We start from the raw sequence: 17,901 nt of genomic DNA on the forward strand, positions 1-17,901 counted from the left end.
CCTATCCATACGCGGAATTAGGCTGGAATTGTGGCGCACGTCACACGCTCCCCCACTTGATGATGCAACGACCGCGGCGCATTGCTGTAGAAACTCCTGGAATTTGTCTTTGAGTTGCCACAAGGCTTCATATTTCTCCCATGTGGCCTCATCTGGACTTCGTCCCTTCCAATGCACCAGGAACATGGCGCTGACTTGTTGACCTCGCTTGCGTTTGGATTGATGATATATGATAGCTTCAATCTCCTAGTTATGCAAGGCGGTGACAGTAATGTGTGCCCATTGTGATCGGTTTTGTCTAGGATCTTCCTTATCCTCATGGTACGGCTTGAGGACGCTCGCATGAAACATCGGATGGATATTGAAGTGTGGAGGTAACTCCAACCTGTACGAGATCTTTCCCACCTTGGAAACGATCTTGAACGGACCCTCATATTTGCGCAATAAGTTTTGATGGACGCTACTTAGTGCCTTGAACTGTCTTGGATTGAATTTCACCAAGTCCATGTTGCCTTCTTTATAGTATGTGGGACGATGCTTGCGGTCGATGACCTTTTCATCGTTTTGGCTGCCATGTCCAAGTAGGACTTGGCAGTTTCAAGCTGCTCGTCCCATCCTTTGGCAAGATGGTAGGCACCCAAACTCTTTCCCTCAAAAGCAGCCGGTAGTGAATGCAGAATTTGGGGTTGTTGGCCTTTCATCAACTCAAAGGTGTGCGCCAATTGGACTCACTCCTCTGCAAATTATATGAAAACTGCACCATGAATAGGAGTCTGTCCCAATCCTTCTGATGCGCACTAACATAGAGATAGTATTATAATAGGGCGTTGACGTGCTCGGTCAGGCCGCCGGTCTGCGGGTGGAAACATGTGAAGAAGTGACGATCCGTGCCAAGTGTTTTGAACAACTCTCTCAAAAAGTTCCTAGTAAAGAGGGGGTCTCGATCACTAATGATATGTCTCGGCAGCCCCCAGTATTTCACTACGTTCTTTAAGAATAATTGAGCAGCCTCCTTCGCGGTGCAACCGGCTGTGGTGGGTATGAAGGTAGCATACTTTGAAAACCTATCCACCACGACCATGATCGTACCAAACCCTTTGGACTTTGGCAAGGAAGTGATAAAGTCCATAGTTATGCTCTCCCATGGGTGTTCTGCTATGGGTAGTGGCTCTAGTAACCCTCTCTGTTGCCTTTTTTCCACCTTGTCTGGTTGGCACACAAGACAAGTCTGCACATAGCTCTCGATTTCGTCCCACATGCATGGCCAGAAGTAAATAGCCTCGATCAGTGTCCTCGTACGTCGCTGCCCTAGATTTCTTGCCCACGGTATATCGTGGCTTTTCTTAATTATACGCCACCTGATAGACCCGAACTTGGGTAAATATAGACCCTTCGACCGGTAATGAGCAAAAGTCCATCTTCTACCAAAAAGCGTCTTGTTTTGCCTTGGGACGCCAGTTCCATTAGCTTTTTGGCCTCTACGTCATGTTGCATACCATCCTTGATTACATCCTTATTGTCACAGTGAGCTCTAGTGACGGTAGAAAGCTCGGCATTCTTGCTTACTGCATCGGCCACGACATTGCCTCTTCCTGGCTTGTATTCTAAAACGTAGTCAAACTCGGCCAGAAAGTCTTGCCATCTAGCTTGCTTTAGGGTGATCTTATTTTGTGACTGGAAGTAGATAATGTCCAGGTTGTCATTCTTGACCACGAATTTGGAGCCTAGTAGGTAGTGTCTCCACGTGTGTAGGTAATGCACGATGGCTGTCATTTCCTTCTCTTGCACCGTGTACCGCCATTCGGCCTCATTTAGTTTGCGGATATCGAATGCTATTGGGTGACTATCTTTCATTAAGACTCCCCAATGGCAAATTCTGAGGCATCCGTATGTATTTCGAAGGTCTTGGAGAAGTCGGGCAGCATCAAGACCGACTCTTCCGTTACTGCGGTCTTGAGACCTTCGAACGCTCTTTGGCACTCCTCGCTCCAAACCCACAACTTATTCTTCTTTAACAACTCGATCACCGGAAAAAGCTTTAGCGAAGTAGCCACTGATTCACTTGGGATAGTAGTTCGCAAGTCCAAGGAAGGATCATAGCTCAGTCACCTTCGTGGGCGCCTCCCACTCCTGGATCGCCCGAATCTCTGTCTTGTCCATCCGTAGTTCGCCTTGGATGATAACATAGCCTAAGAAGTGCACCTCGTGCTGGGCGAACTCGCATTTCTCCCATTTGACATAGAGTTGGTTCTCCCGTAAGATTTGGAAGACTTTCCTCATGTGCTCCATGTTTTCCTCTAAGGTGTTGCTATAGATGACTATGTCATCCAAGTACAACATCACGAACTGGTCCAACTAGGGATGAAAGATATTGTTCATTAGCGTGCAAAATGTGTCAGGTGCATTGATTAAGCCGATAGGAATCACCAACCACTCGTATGCTCCGTATCTAGTCACGCACGCTGTTTTTGACTCATCTCCCTCCGCGATGCGCACTTTGTAGTAGCCTTTCCAGAGATTCATCTTGGTGAAGTACTTTGCCTTCCCAAGTCTATCAAACAAATCTGCAATTAACGGGATAGGATATTTGTTCTTAATTATGACCTTATTGAGCGCTCGATAATTGATGCATAAGTGCAACGACCTGTCTTTCTTTTTCTGGAATAGCACTGGCGCCATAAGGTGCCTTGGATGCACGAATGTGACCCTACTCGAGGAGCTCCTTCAACTACTTCCTTAGCTCCTCTAACTCGGGTGGAGCCATACGGTAAGGTTCATGTGTGTGTGGATTGGCTCCAACCTCCAATTCTATCTTTTGATCTACCTCGCGCCATGGAGGTAGAGTCTTTAGCAGCTCGTCCGGCATCACGTCCTTGTTTTCTTCAAGGACTTTCTCTATGATCGGTGGCAAGGACTCCATAGTACCATTGTCTTCTCCCGAATTTGCAATGGTGGCTAGGAACGTCGGTTCTCCTTTCTTTAGGCCCTTCACAATCTGCATGGCCGATAAGTGGGCGTGTCCTTCCTTCTTCGGCACTTTTTCTAGAGTTACCATGCATGACCCTTCCCGCTCCATGACCATGAGTTATTGGAGGTAGGGGTCGATCATCGTGTGGCAGCGTTGGATGAACTCTTGCCTGAGGATGATATCAAATATATTTAGAGGAGTGACGGTAAAGTTTGTCTTTCCTTGCCACTTCTGCAAAGTGATGCTTATGTTATGCCTCGTATTTTTTTTATACGTAGTGCGCGTCATGATCTAGTAGACGTAAGTCCGGGGAATGAGATTTTATTTTAAGTTCCAAGTGATTAAAGAAATATTAGGCAAGGATGTTAATTCCAAATGTGATATTAAGTATGATTTGGCTAGTGTAAGTGCCATTAACTTTAAGTGAGGGATTAATTAGTGGCTGATTAGGATTAATTTAATCCAGTGGGCCCCACCACTCAAGGCAAAAATTTAAAACGGATCAGATTGGGAGCTTGCCTTAGTGGACACGTGTAGAGGGGGGGGCCGCCTCCACTTCATACTATAAATGAGGTGGAGAAATCCACTCCATACTAAATAAACTGGTGAAATGCATTGCTGCATATCATCTTCTTCACCACTTGGTTTAGGCAGCTATGGAAATGGAGAAACCAACCCTGCAACTCTTGGCCAGCAGCTGCAAATAATTTGGTTAGTAATCTCCTTGCTTGGTGTGTTAATTCTTTAGAATACCTTGTTAATTATCCATTAATATTAACAAGGGGGCGTGACCAGTAGCTTAGGAAGTTTGTTTTACTTATTGAATGTGCTAAGTATGAACGGAAACCATAATCGGATTATTAGTGGTGTCGTGTTGGTGCTTGGGCTGTTTTGATTAAAGCAAACTGCGGGAAAATTCTGTTTTGGCGTTATGTATATGTTAAATGTGATTATGAGTATATACTCCAAAGGATGAATACGATAAGGTAGATGTGTTGCGAATTATAAAACGAGTTATCGCTCGGTGTGTCGTTGCTTCGCTGCTAGGGTGGCGCAAGCGCTTCTATTCTGGTTCATGTTTGTCTTGGCTATATGGTTCATCCGAGGGAGAGATTGAGCTTCAAGAAATAGTAAACTGTCTTTTTAATACACAAATGTATAACTTTTTAGGAATTTCAATTGCACTCATATTCATTACCGTAGGAATTGGGATCAAGCTTTCCCCAAGCCCTTCTCATCAATGGACTCCTGACGTATACCTTGGAGTGCGGTTCTTTTGAGAAATTCCTACTCTGAACATGCAGAACAGAAATGCTATCCCAACTCTCAACAAGACATAACTTTTACTTGTTCAAATAACAATAAGGTAAAGCAGGGTCAGAAACGACGAATTTCTTTATGGAAACAGATCCATTTTGCAAGTTCGTTATTATGGGTAGTTCCTACAAAGGATTGGACTAAGTAGTATCCAATACTTGAATTCTAGATGAAGATGCTACATTGTTGGTTCTCATCTTTCAGAAACTACATGTGGAATAAGAGCATCCATCGACAAAAGGATCACCCTAAGATGATCATCTCGTGGCTATTGAGAACGAATGAAATCAGATGGTTCTATTTCTCAATCTTTTTGACTAGCTCCTACAAAACCAAGGTAAAAATGATTGCAAAAATCAGTCATTAACAACCACTGATGAAGGATTCCTCAAAATTTTAAGCATTAGTAATCCATTTTACAAAATGAATGGATTCAGTCTTATACATACGCGAGGAAGGTAAAAATAAAAAAAGAAAAAAAAACGGGTTCTTTGTTTTATCACTTAGGATTCGTGTGAGATAAAAGTCTCATGAACGGTTTTGAATGAGAGAAAGAACTGTGGAATCCTCTGTTTGACTCTGACGCTCCCACTCAAGTCATTGCTTTTCTTTCTGTTACTTAAAAAGTAGCTGCTTCAGCTTCAGCCACTCGAATATTCGATATTCCTTTTTATTTCTCATCAAATGAATGGCATCTTCTTATGAAATCCTATCTATTCTTAGCATGATATTGGGAAATCTCATTGCTATTACTCAATAAACCATAAAACGTGTGCTTGCATATTCGTCCATAGGCCAAATTGGATATGTAATTATTGGAATAATTGTTGGAGACTAAAATGATGGATATGCAAGCATGATATCTTATATGTTGTTCTATATCTCCATAAATCTAGGAAGACTTTTTTCTATCTGCTATTATCTAAAAATAATAAAGTTATTAGTGACTAAACGAAACCTAGAAATAACCCCTCACATGCGAAATTATGAAAGATCCCCTTTAAGATCAAACAATTCAATCGAATTAAGTATGATTGTATGTGTGATAGCATATACCATAGAGGGAATATCGATGAACCCGATTATTGCAATTTCTCAGGATATCCTTTTTTCACTTCTAGGGTCTATTACTTTGTTCAAGATCCCTCTTACAAACTGGAATCAAAGAATTAGTAGATTTGTTCCACCAAAAATGGGAATTAACTAGGGTTATGAACTTACAATCCAATGATCGAGTTGATTCCATGATTATAAGTTCATTCCATATCGTACCAGGACGGAATAGGGTAATATACATTCTCATAACGAGAAGGGGTCATTCAGGCCTATCTAAATAGATACTATGTCTACATATGGATCCCTACTTCGTTACTTTCCATTTAGGATTAGGAATACGCGTAACCAGACCTGCTTTTTAAATATCTCTATTGGGACCCTATTCACCTCTTTGAGTGAATCGAGATATAGGTTTGATTGCCCATCTTTTTTATACATATCAGGCATTGCATTCTATGGATAATTCTAATCGAAGAAATTGGATGGCCAACTCGGGCCTATATGGCATGACAGATCAATAGATTAATCTTTGTCATATATACCATACATCACACTAGATAGATATCATATTCATGGAATATGATTCATATTCAAGATGCCTTGGTGGTGAAATCTACACATGCGAGACTAAAAATCTCGTGCTAAAGAGCGTGGAGGTTTGAGTCCTCTTCAAGGCATAATATTTAGAATGACCATTTCCTGGAATTGGGAGGAATTCGGCAGCGGATAACAAAATATTGATGATCTTCACTATCTAATTAATAGGGAGTCCTCTTTAAACTTGTCCGCCCATAACCCAACAGATGAAGTACATTACATAGTCCAGGGATTGGCGACATACCCATTCAGTGACTCTGGCACTGGATGTTCCCAATATGGGGACTATAGGGTAAATTCAATATAATAGACGCATGTTGGCATTCCAGCCTTCCTTCTCCTTTCAGGGCCTATCAGAAAGAGAATCCAGTACTTCTTGGTCGTGAATATCTGAACTGGTTGTTTGCTCTTCAAGCATTCTTGTTGAGGTAGTTAATACAATCCATACATAGTGTTATAATCTAAGATTTTGATTCATTCGTGATTCAGCAGTAACATATTCTTCCTTTGCTAAGGTAAAAAATATGGACGAAACAAGCGTTTCCATGACTCTATCACCCACTCAATTTAATCCCTCTTTCATTACCACATATCTTTCCATCTAAGGAATGGGAAATCTTTCTCTTGTTACATGAATCCAATTGTCATTTCATCCGGGAAAAGCCATCTTTTCTCAACAATGTCTTTGGCATTTGATCCAATAGCGTTCTGTTAGATAGGAACAGATTTGATAAATATCGATAACTCTCGGAGAGGGTATTAGAACGGAAAGATCCATTACATAATGAACTATTGGTTCTAAGCCATCTATGAAAATTAATCAACAATTCGAAGTGCTTTTCTTGTGTATTCTAGATAAATCAGCATTTATATAGAGATGTAGGAGGATCTATTTGGGAAGTAAGAAGCCATTTGACATCTCTTCTTCTGCAAATAATCCTCGATATGAAAACATAGAGACAGGGGGCTGATCATCAAATAGAAAAAGAGTGGATTTGTAGTGTCCCAAATGAATTGGCTTATTCGAAAAAGGCTTGAGATCTATCTCGTGTCTGGTACTTCATGGTTCCACTTTGCAAGAACCCCGAATCATTCTGTTGAAGCTTATCCTCTTCATCATAAATTATCTGCTTTCCCAAAAATAACCTAGACCAATAATGTATTCGCAATTAATTGGGACTTTCAATACAATCAAATAGAAAGCCCCTAGGGCGCCATATTCTAGGAGTCCAAACTATGTAATTGAATAAATCTTCCCCCTCCCCTTCTTTAAACTCCGATTCATATACTGCAATCTTTTTATGTCCATGAAGATCCTACCAAAGCGCCCTCTACTTCTAATAGGCCATGAACTAGATCATAATCATTTTCAACGAGTCCATAAGAACTGATCCCATTTTTTTCATCGGTTTCGGATAAAGACCAAATATCTTTGGCGACCAATATGGTAGAACAACTCAAAAGATAAAGAAGTATCGTTAATCTCTTCATGCTCGTTCCAAGCTTGAAGTACCATTTGTACAAATAAGAATCCCCTTCACTACATGATTTCTTCTTCATATAGATAGATATAGGATCTATGGGGCAATTATTTAGAAGTACATTTTGTGCTACAACCCTTTGTATCTGATAGAAAAGGATCTCAAGATGCTGAACCGATCTTACCGGGATCCCAAATTCCAAGTTTGTCTATGAAGAGCGAATCTAATTATATTAGTCTCTATAATTGATTTTTTCTGTGTAATACTAATCGATAGGATCTTACTGGTAAGTTCTACAAGATCTCGTGCATTGGGACCCATGGTTATGGACCCGAATCCATTAGTACGAAACATTTTCTTTTCTAAGTGAAATCCCCTAGTATATGAAAGAGTGAAAGAGTGCTTTCGTTGTTGTGGAATAAAAAGCCATCGTATCTTAATGGACGTATTTAATTTATTCGAAGCTACTAGAGCCGGATCCACTTTTTGGGAATATGAGTCGAAGCAATAACAAGAATATTTCTAGTAGAACATTTTTGACTATCCCTTTAGAGATGGTTCACTAATAGTCCGATGGATAAGTCATTCGACTCATTCACATCCAGGTCATGAATGTTTTGAATCCATATTATCCAAGGAGACATTGCTTTTGCTAATTTGTATTGAAGGGTGATATAAAATTGGTCTATTTCCGACATCATATCCACAGTTAGCCCATTAATCCTAGTTAGCAGTTCCAGCTCCATATCAAGGTCACGACGATATCGTCACTAGAATCAAGATTGTCACTATCATCAATATCATCACTATCATCAATATCGATCTCATCAAGAAGAAAACTTTTAAGCTTGTTATCGAGAAACTTATTCAGAAATACCATAATGAAAAGAACATAGGAGTTTTTCGCTAGGTATTTGACCAAATAGGATCATCCAGTTACTATAGAACCTATCACTAAAATACCTCTAGAGGTGGATAAGGCTAAGTGGAGCGAATAAGGGTTTTCCATGTGATGGGAACTAAAAATTATTTTCCCCACACGAAGTTTATGAATAACTGATTGTCTGATAATGAGCGAGGAATAGGCGTCTTTCTGCTAAATAGGATGGATTGAGCTCATAATTCGTTATATTCTTTTTATGAATGTCAACTAAGTATCATAAGTAAATTGCTCTCGGTTGTTCAATCATTTGATAGCCAAAGTAATTCTTTGATAAATGATCACTATGAGTCACACTCAATAGAATTTGATCAATCCTATTTTCAGTCGTTAAGGTGGAGAACTGAACAAAGAATTCTCTTTCTTCATTGTCAATTGAATCACTGTTCGCGACCCAGGATTTTATTTTCTCATCAATCCAATCTCTGTTAACGTTTTCTCTTTTTTATCAATGAATAGATCTCTTTACTTGTATGACTTAGATGACTCGTATTTCTTGAAAAAGTGATTTGATTGATGGTATTTGGTATGATCTCTATGACATTGATATTCCAATCTTTCTTTATAGAACATATTTATTTGACCCCAAAAGCGGGACCAAGCATGTTGCTGTAGAAACAAAACCCTGTATTTCTTTAGAGAATCTCCTATTATTCTAGAGAAACTAGAAACAGATTCTTTAACCAGAAAGAATTCAACTCAGATGTAGGATACCTATCTAGAAGTTTTCGCAACTCAATCATAGATGATGGAATGATCAAAGATTTTACCTTTTTTTTATCTTAGTCTGCAACTCACTGGAGGCCATCAAAGATTTTAACTTTTTGAACTCAATCTATAACTCACTAGATACCCGAGAAACAAACAGAAGATGTGTACGAACAAGATATCCAGCAACAAGAAGAAGGAAAAGGATTGAATAGACCAAGTCCCAAGCATTTGGCGATCTCAGATGTGTCGATATTATTAACAGTGAATCATTATTTCGATGAGTCCATTTCTTCGGACAGAAGAAGATTACGCAAACACTTACTGGAGATCTCACTTATTAGACTCCGTTGTGGAAGACACAATTTTTTCTGAAGAATTCGCCATGATATGCCTGATCCATGCATAATATAAGGGAAAATGGATATAAATTTCTGACTGCTACTTAGTATTGGCAATAAGCCTGAAAAAGTATCTAAAAATATCAAAATTAGATATTTGTTCCCTATCGAAGTAAGGAACCATCATTATCTTGTTGAAATGTTCTATATGTATGCCCTTTCTCAACGCATTTCTTTTGATAAAGACTCCATTTTTTTCTCTTTTCGGATAATAATCCTTCTCAGAACATGGAGTGTGAATCAAACCCATATTTGAATTCAAATTGAGATACTGATGCAAGTTCTTCCCTTCTGAACCAGATAGATTCATATCTGGAAGAGTTTGACAATAAGTTCTTTCAAAACTGACTATTTGCCCCTCTGTTAGAGGTGTTCCAGAAATGTCTTTGATCAAGTAAATAGCTCTCTAAGAACGAATGGATCGAATTGTATACTGTTGCATGTGCTATCCGAGAACAATTAGCTGATCTAGATTTACGAATTATTATAGAGAATTCGTTGGTAGAATGAGAAGAATTGGGGGATGAATGGCACACAGGGAATGAATGGGAAGATCGAAGTGTTGGATAAAGAAAGGATTTTTTGGTTAAATGCGTGGAATTAGCTAAGCATTTTATTCGAACAAATATTGAGCCCGAATGAATGATTTTTTTTGTCTATTACAAGTTCTTCCTCCTGAGTTGAGATTGATCATTCAAATATATGGTGGTAAACTAATGAGCTCAGATATTAATGAATTCTATAGAAGACTTACCTATCATAACAATAGCCTTACAAATCTATTAACAACAAGTAGATCTATGCCAGGAGAATTAGTAATGTGTTAGGAGAAATTATTACAAGAAGTCATGGATACACTTATTTATAATGGAACCCGGGGAAAACCAATGACGAACGGTCATAATAAAGTTTACAAGTCATTTTCTGATGTAATTGAAGGTAAAAAGGGAAGATTTCGTTAGACTTTTCATGGTAACGAGTTGATTATTCAGGACGTTGTATTATTGTCGTGGGTCCTTCACTTTTATTACATCGATGTGGATTGCCTTGTGAAATAGCAGTAGAACTTTTCTAGATATTTGTAATTTGTGGTCTAATTATACAACATCTTGCTTGGAACATATGAGTTGCTAAGAGTAAAATTCGATATAAAGAGCCAATTGTATGGGAAATCCTTCAAGATCTCCGATTTTGACGGAGATCTAATGGTTGTTCATGTACCTTTATTCTTGGAGGCTCAAGTAGAGGCCCATTTACATAATTTTCTCATATGAATCTTTTGTCTCAGCCTATTGGGGATCCCATTTCAATTCTAATGCAAGATATGCTTATTGGACTCTATGTATTAATGAGCGGAAATCATCGAGGTATTTGTGTGAATAGATAAAATCCATGTAACCACAAAACTATCAAAATCAAAAAAGAAGTGACAATAGTTACTATAAGGTTATGTAAGAACCCTTTTTTTGAATTCCTATGATGTAGTTGGAGCTTATTGGCAGAAACAAATCAATTTCGATATCCTTTGTGGCTCCGGTGGCAACTAGATCCACCCGTTATTGCTTCAAGAGAAACTCCCATCGAAGTTCACTATGAATCTTTAGGTAATTTTATGGGATATATGGACACTACTAATAGTAAGAAGTCTAAAAAATCCTTTTTATATACGTTCGAACAAGTGTTTGTCATATTGATCTTTCTCGAGAAATCTAAGAAGCTATACAGGGGTTTTCTTGGGCCGATTCATATGCCACCTAATTCTATGATACCGTGGGACTCCGGGGTTCTCCGGTTCTGCAAGGTCCATAGTTCCGAAATTTAAACATGAATCAAGATCAATAAAAGGAAGTTTTACAATCATCAAATGAAACTCATTGTCGCATCCTACTTATGGAGGTACTTATGGCAGAACGGGCCAATCTGGTCTTGCACGATAAAGCGATAGATGGAACTTCCATGAGACAACTTATTAGTAGATTAATGAGCACTTCGGAATTGCATATACATCATATATCCTGAATCAAGTAAAAACTCTGGGGTTCCAACAAGCTACTGCTACATCTATTTCATGCAAGCCTCGCGAATAATCTCATTACCTTCTCAAGATAGATCACGTCCTTCATTACGAGCTTTCATACATAATTCTAGAGTAACTCGATTAGCTATGACATCTGGCACATTACCCCAAGGATTCCCTAAAGTTCCTTCACCTTACTATAGTACGAAATTATCTATATGGCAAACGTGAATACCTCCTGAAGCCACATGTAGAACACCTGGTAAAGAGACCCAATCTTGAGTGAAATAAATACTGCAACTTCTATCATGTTCAAAAAAATCATCACGCAGTAATCAACAAAGGCAAAGTTATGTCTCTTTCACCTTCAAGTTTACCTACTATTGTACCAGAGTGAATGTGATCTCCACCTGACATACGTAACACTTTTGCTAATACCTGGAAGTGGATATCATTATACTTTTGTCTATGAATAACCGCATGCAATTCACGGTGGATGTGAAGAAGTAGACCATTATCTCGACAATAATGAGATAAGGTAGTATATGTGGTGAATCCCTCTTCTAAGCAGTCATGCATTACGATCGGAACGCTTAATTCTCTAGAAAATAAAGCTTTTTTGATAATTTCTTTGCACATAACTGCAGTAGCATTCAAGTAATACCCTTTGATTTCACCTGTTTCAGCCCGTGCTTTATAAAGTTCTTCAGCACAAAATAAGAAACAATCTCTCCAACACATTAATGCTTGTGAGTTCATGTTCTCATCATATTTGGTAAAATCAATTCCACCGCGAAGACATTCATAAACAGCTCCACCTTAGTTTCTTGCAGATAACCCGAATTTAGGTTTAATAGTACATTCCAACAGGGGACGACCATACTTGTTAAATTTTTCTCTTCCAACTTGGATCCCATGAGGCGAACCTTGGAAAGTTTTATCATAAGTTGATAGATTCACAGATATTCCAGACGTAGAGCGCAGAGGTCTTTAAACCCAAATCCATTACCTACAATGGAAGTAAACATATTGGTAATGTAACCTCTTTCAAAAAGGTCTAAAGGGTAAGATACATAAGCAATATATTGATCTTTCTCACCAAAAACGCGCTCAATGCAGTAGCATCACCCTTTGTAACGATCAAGACTGGTAAGTCCATCTGTCCATACAGTTGTTCATGTACTAGTAGAAGATTCGGCAGCTAGCGCAGCCCCTGCTTCTTCAGGTGGAACTCGACGTTGAGAAGTTACTCGGAATGTTGCCAACATATCAGTATCATTGGATTGGTACGAAGGAGTATAATAGACAATTTCTCACAACAAGGTCTACTCGACATGAATTCCGCGTTAATGAAACTTTTCACAGGAATCTTTCACAATATTTCCAACTAATACTAATATTATCAATTAATCAGAATGGTTGATTATTAGACCATGGTATATTATTTGCCAAAAACATCATTACTTATACTCTTCCATATATATAGCACCAGCCAATTTTGTTATTTTACCTTTTTTTAAAAAAAATGGAAATACCTAGCTAACCTAAATAATAAGAACTTCCCCCTTGACAATGGTATATGTTGTATATGTAAATCCTAGATGTGAAATTATATGGAATTCCCCTATGAATCTATGAAAGGTATAAAAAAATAAAAGAAAATGCAAATGAAAGAATAGTCTATGCATAAATCTATATGCTAAAATTGAAATATAAAAGAAATAAGAAGAGGAGCCCATTAGATACAAATAATGAATCGCAATAGAAATAGAAAAATAAAGTTCAGGTTCGAATTTCATAGAATCGATAATATGGATGGGCTTGTCTATAATGGTAGACAATGAAAGACTTTTTCAAGATTTTGATTCATCTACTTGAGATTATTAAATGAAAATATGTTGGGTGAGCTACCAAATTAACTTTGTCTCATTAAATAAGTAAGCATTTGGATTTGTTCAATTGCATAATGTCAACGAAATCTAGTGCTAGTTCCTATTTCATTGAATTAACCGATCGACGTGGTAGCGGACATTTATTTTGAATTCGGTAATTTTGGAAAATACATTTTGACATATTTATTTTATTATTATGAGAATCAATCCTATTACTTCAGGTTCTGCGGTTTCCACACTTGAAAAAAAATCCGGGGCATGTCGTCCAAATCATTGGTCCTGTACTAGATGTAGCATCTCCACAGGCAAAATGCCAAATATTTATAACGCTCTGGTAGTTAAAGGTCAAGGTAGTGTTGGTCAACCAATTAATGTGGATTGTGAGTAAAATAATTATTAGGAAATAATCGAGTTAGGCATGTAGCTATGAGTGCTACAGAAGGTCTAACCAGAGGAATGACAGTGATTGACACACGAGCTCCTATAAGTGTTCCAGTTGGAGGAGCGACTATGGGATAAATTTTTAACGTGCTCGGAGAGCCTGTTAATAATTTAGGTATTGTAGATATTTGTACAATGTCTCCTATTCATAGATATGCGCCCTCCTTTACACAGTTGGATACAAAATTATCTATTATTGAATCAGAAATTAAAGTAGTAGAGCTTTTAGCCCCTTATCGCCGTGGAGGAAAAATCAGATTATTCGGGGAAGCTGGAATGGGTAAAAAAATACTCACTATAGAATTGATTAAGAATATTTCTAAATCTAATGGGGGCATATCCGTATTTGGCGATGTGGGTGAATGTAATCGGTTAGGAAATGATCTTTACATGGAAATCTAAGAATATGGATTGATTATTAATAAAGAAAATATTGCAGAATCAAAAGTGGTCGTAGTTTACAGTCGGATAATGAACCTCCGGGAGCTTGTATAAGAATTTGTTGGACTACCTTAACTATTGTGGAATATTTCGAAGATGTTAATGAGCAAGACATATTTCTATTTATTGACAATACCTTATGTTTCGTCCAAGCAGGATCCGAAGTATCGGCCTTATTGTGTAGAACGCCTTCCGCTGTGGGTTATCAACTGACCTGAAGTACTAAAATGGGTTCGTTACAAGAAACAATTATTTCTACCAAAGAAGGGTCCATAACCTCCATTAAGGTAATTTATGTACTGGCAAACGATATGACCGACCGACCCTACTCTTGCTACTACATTTGCATATTTAGATGCTACTCCCTTACTATCAAGAGGATTGGCTGCCAAAGGTATTTATCCAGCAGTAGATCCTTTAGATGTAACGTCAACCATGCTTCAACCTCGGATCGTTGGTGAGGAACATTACGAAACAGCCCAAAGAGTTAAGCAAACTTTAGAACGTTACAAAGAAAATCAGGACATTATAGCTATCATTGGATTGGACAAATTATCCGAAGAGGATCATTTACTCGTACCATGGGCGGGAAAAATTGAGCATTTCTTATCACAACCCTTTTTCATAGCAGAAGTATTTAGGGGTTATCCAGGGAAATATGTTGGTCTAGCTGAAACAATTCGAGGATTTCAATTGATCCTTTTCGGAGAATTAGATGGTCTTCCTGAACAGGCCTTTTATTTGGAGGTACCATCGAACAAGATACCGCGAAGACTATGAACTTAGAAATGGAGAGAAATTTGAAGAAATGACCTTACGTCTTAGTGTACTGACCCCTAATCGAATTGTTTGGGATTTAAAAGTGGAAGAACTTGTTTTATCAACTAATAGAGGTCAAATTGGCATATTACCAAATCACGCCTCTATTGCCACAACTGTAGATATAGGGATTTTTAGAATACGCCTTAACGACCAATGGTTAACGATGAGTCTGATGCGTGGTTTTTCTAGAATAGGAAATAATGAGATCACTGCTTTAGTAAATCATGTGTAGAAGGGTAGTAACATTAATCCACAAGAAGCTCAGCGAAATCTTGAAATAGCGGATGCTAATGTGAAAAAGGCTGAAGGAAGGAGACTGAATTGCAGCAAATCTAGCTCTCCGACGAACTAGAATACGGGTGGCGGCTAGCAGTACGATTTAATAACTAGTTTGTACATTTTGAATAATAAAAAGAAGTTCTCTTTCTAATCCTATTTAGATTCTGTCGGGTGAATACAATCAAATAGAATCCAATTTGGATGCAAAAATTCAGATTAAAAATCAAAAAAGAAAAGATTCAAAATCAAAAAAATTTACATCACTAAAGGTGGGTTGTAAACCTTATTAGATACCATTGAAAGCATTACTCTAACCACTGAGTTAAGTAGGTTATTTATCATCCCAAAGAGAACCACCAAATGAAACCCATCCTGTCAATGGATTATAACTATCATATTACTTATAAGCAATACTAATATAAGGAATACAACTCAAACAGATCAAAGATTTTTTGATGTTGGATCATTAAATATTTCTCTTGACAAGAATTTACCTACATGATAAAATATGTATGACAAGAACTAATGGTTATAACTTAGTTGGTAGAGCAACTCGGTTACACGCGCACCAATGTTTTTCAAGGGAGTTCATCATACAATCCAAAAAATAAATCTTGTTGAGAAATGGATGTCTCATTCCATAACTTTGAGGGAACCATAGCCCGACAAAGGGTTCGGCCCAATTTGGACGCCCATTTAGGAGGTTCCAAGCAAACACCATCATTGATTTGAGATCTTGATAAGGTGAATACCAGTCTATTTAATGATATGGATAATGAGTATAAGGACCTCAAAAAAATCTCTTTTTGTCATATGAACTTTAAGGTGTATGAAGATTGATACTTGATTTTTAAGAAGAACGATCGAGACTTCATTTAACTTAGGTTGATCTTGGCAAGATACAGACCTACGTCAAGATAATCCCACCTTTGAAGCACTTTGGTAATATTCCAAAATAATGAATCAGAGCAAATGGAGCTATATCCTTATGTTTTTTTTTGTCAAGAAAAAAAATGGCAGACTAACTGATACTTCATCAGTTAATGAAAGATCCCAATGCAAAAAAAATATGCATGTTGGGTCTTTGAAACAGTTTAGATCATTTTAATAACAAGAAGTTTGATCTGTTTTACCGAGAAGGTGTGTTTGAGTTGTATAGCCCTATAAAAATTATAAATGCAAAACAAAACTGTATAATTTGCATTTTTATCATTAATATTTCTTTCTTGTAACTAAATGAAATCCAATTACTCGTATAAGTTTACTCACGACAATCGTTTAAGTAGATTAAGAAAAAATGCATAACAATGGATCCAATAGCTATTGATTTTTGCAATTGCAGATAAACAAAAAAAACCTTTCGTCATTAGTCTTCGAAAGCGAATTACATATTCATATCCAAAATAAAAGAATTAGTAGACTCCCTTTCTTTTCATATCCCAAATCTTATTGAATTTTGGAAGTCAACTCAATTACCGGGCCGGGTGAAATGCATAACTACGACGAGGAATTCACATAGATTTAGGAAAGGCCTGTTGTATTTGTGTAGAAGCTAAAGTTTTTTAAAAATGAATATCTTTGGTCAATTTTATTGTCAATAGGTTTTTCCTTCGTATACCTTACTTACCTCGACCTAGCGAAAGGTAGTTTTCTTTTTCTGTTTTCAACCAAGAATAACCCCTCCACCTGGATTTGAATCCTAATAGTATTATTAAAAATTAATTCAATAATAATAAAAGGAATATACCAACACAAGATCTTCTCAATCTTGAGATGCCAATTCCTATACAATTTCTTCTATTTGATTACATGTTTTATTGTAAATCACTAAGAAAAAAAAGATGAAAATAAAGACCTCCCAATTCTATTTATAGAAATAAATAGAAATCTTTAAAAAATTTATAATAAAAGGTGAAATAAGATAATTAGTTAATTTAGAATTCCCCTTCTTTAAAAAAAAACAAGAGAAACAGGAGAATTTGTCGAAGAGTAGTATTGTAAGGACCCAAAAAATGAATTAGGTCAAAATAGAGCCTAACATATGTGTCATGAGTTTATAAGGTCCTAAAATGATCAATATGGTGTTGAGAGATTTTGGAGGTTGAGAGAGTTTGGAGCCTTGATACATGCTAGCGTGCCTTATTGTGTTTCATGAGGTTTTATGTTGTGTTTGGAGCTCAAATTGGTAGGGAGGGTTCCTAACAGCTATACAGAAGTGTTTAGGGTGGAAATTTTTGAGCATGAGTCACCAAGGGCCACGCAAAAATCCCTCAAGGAGGACGCCAATCATTGCCTAGACATTGCCTGGGCAGTGAATCGACGCCTCGTGAGTGGGGCGACGCCCCGTTGATGGAGGGGCGTAGCTTTACACTTTGTTTCTTGAGATAAGCACCAAATGATGCCTCTACGACAAAAACTATAGACCTGCAGGATGGACCTTCCTCCAACCAACAGTCCGTCAATGGCCAACCATCGATGGGTCTGCAATTTCTTGCAAATTATTGTAAAGTGGAGGGGTGAATTGGGAAATTCACTCCCAAT

This window comes from Solanum pennellii, chromosome 10 (genome assembly GCF_001406875.1).
Source record: "Solanum pennellii chromosome 10, SPENNV200".
Classification (NCBI taxonomy): Eukaryota; Viridiplantae; Streptophyta; class Magnoliopsida; order Solanales; family Solanaceae; genus Solanum; species Solanum pennellii.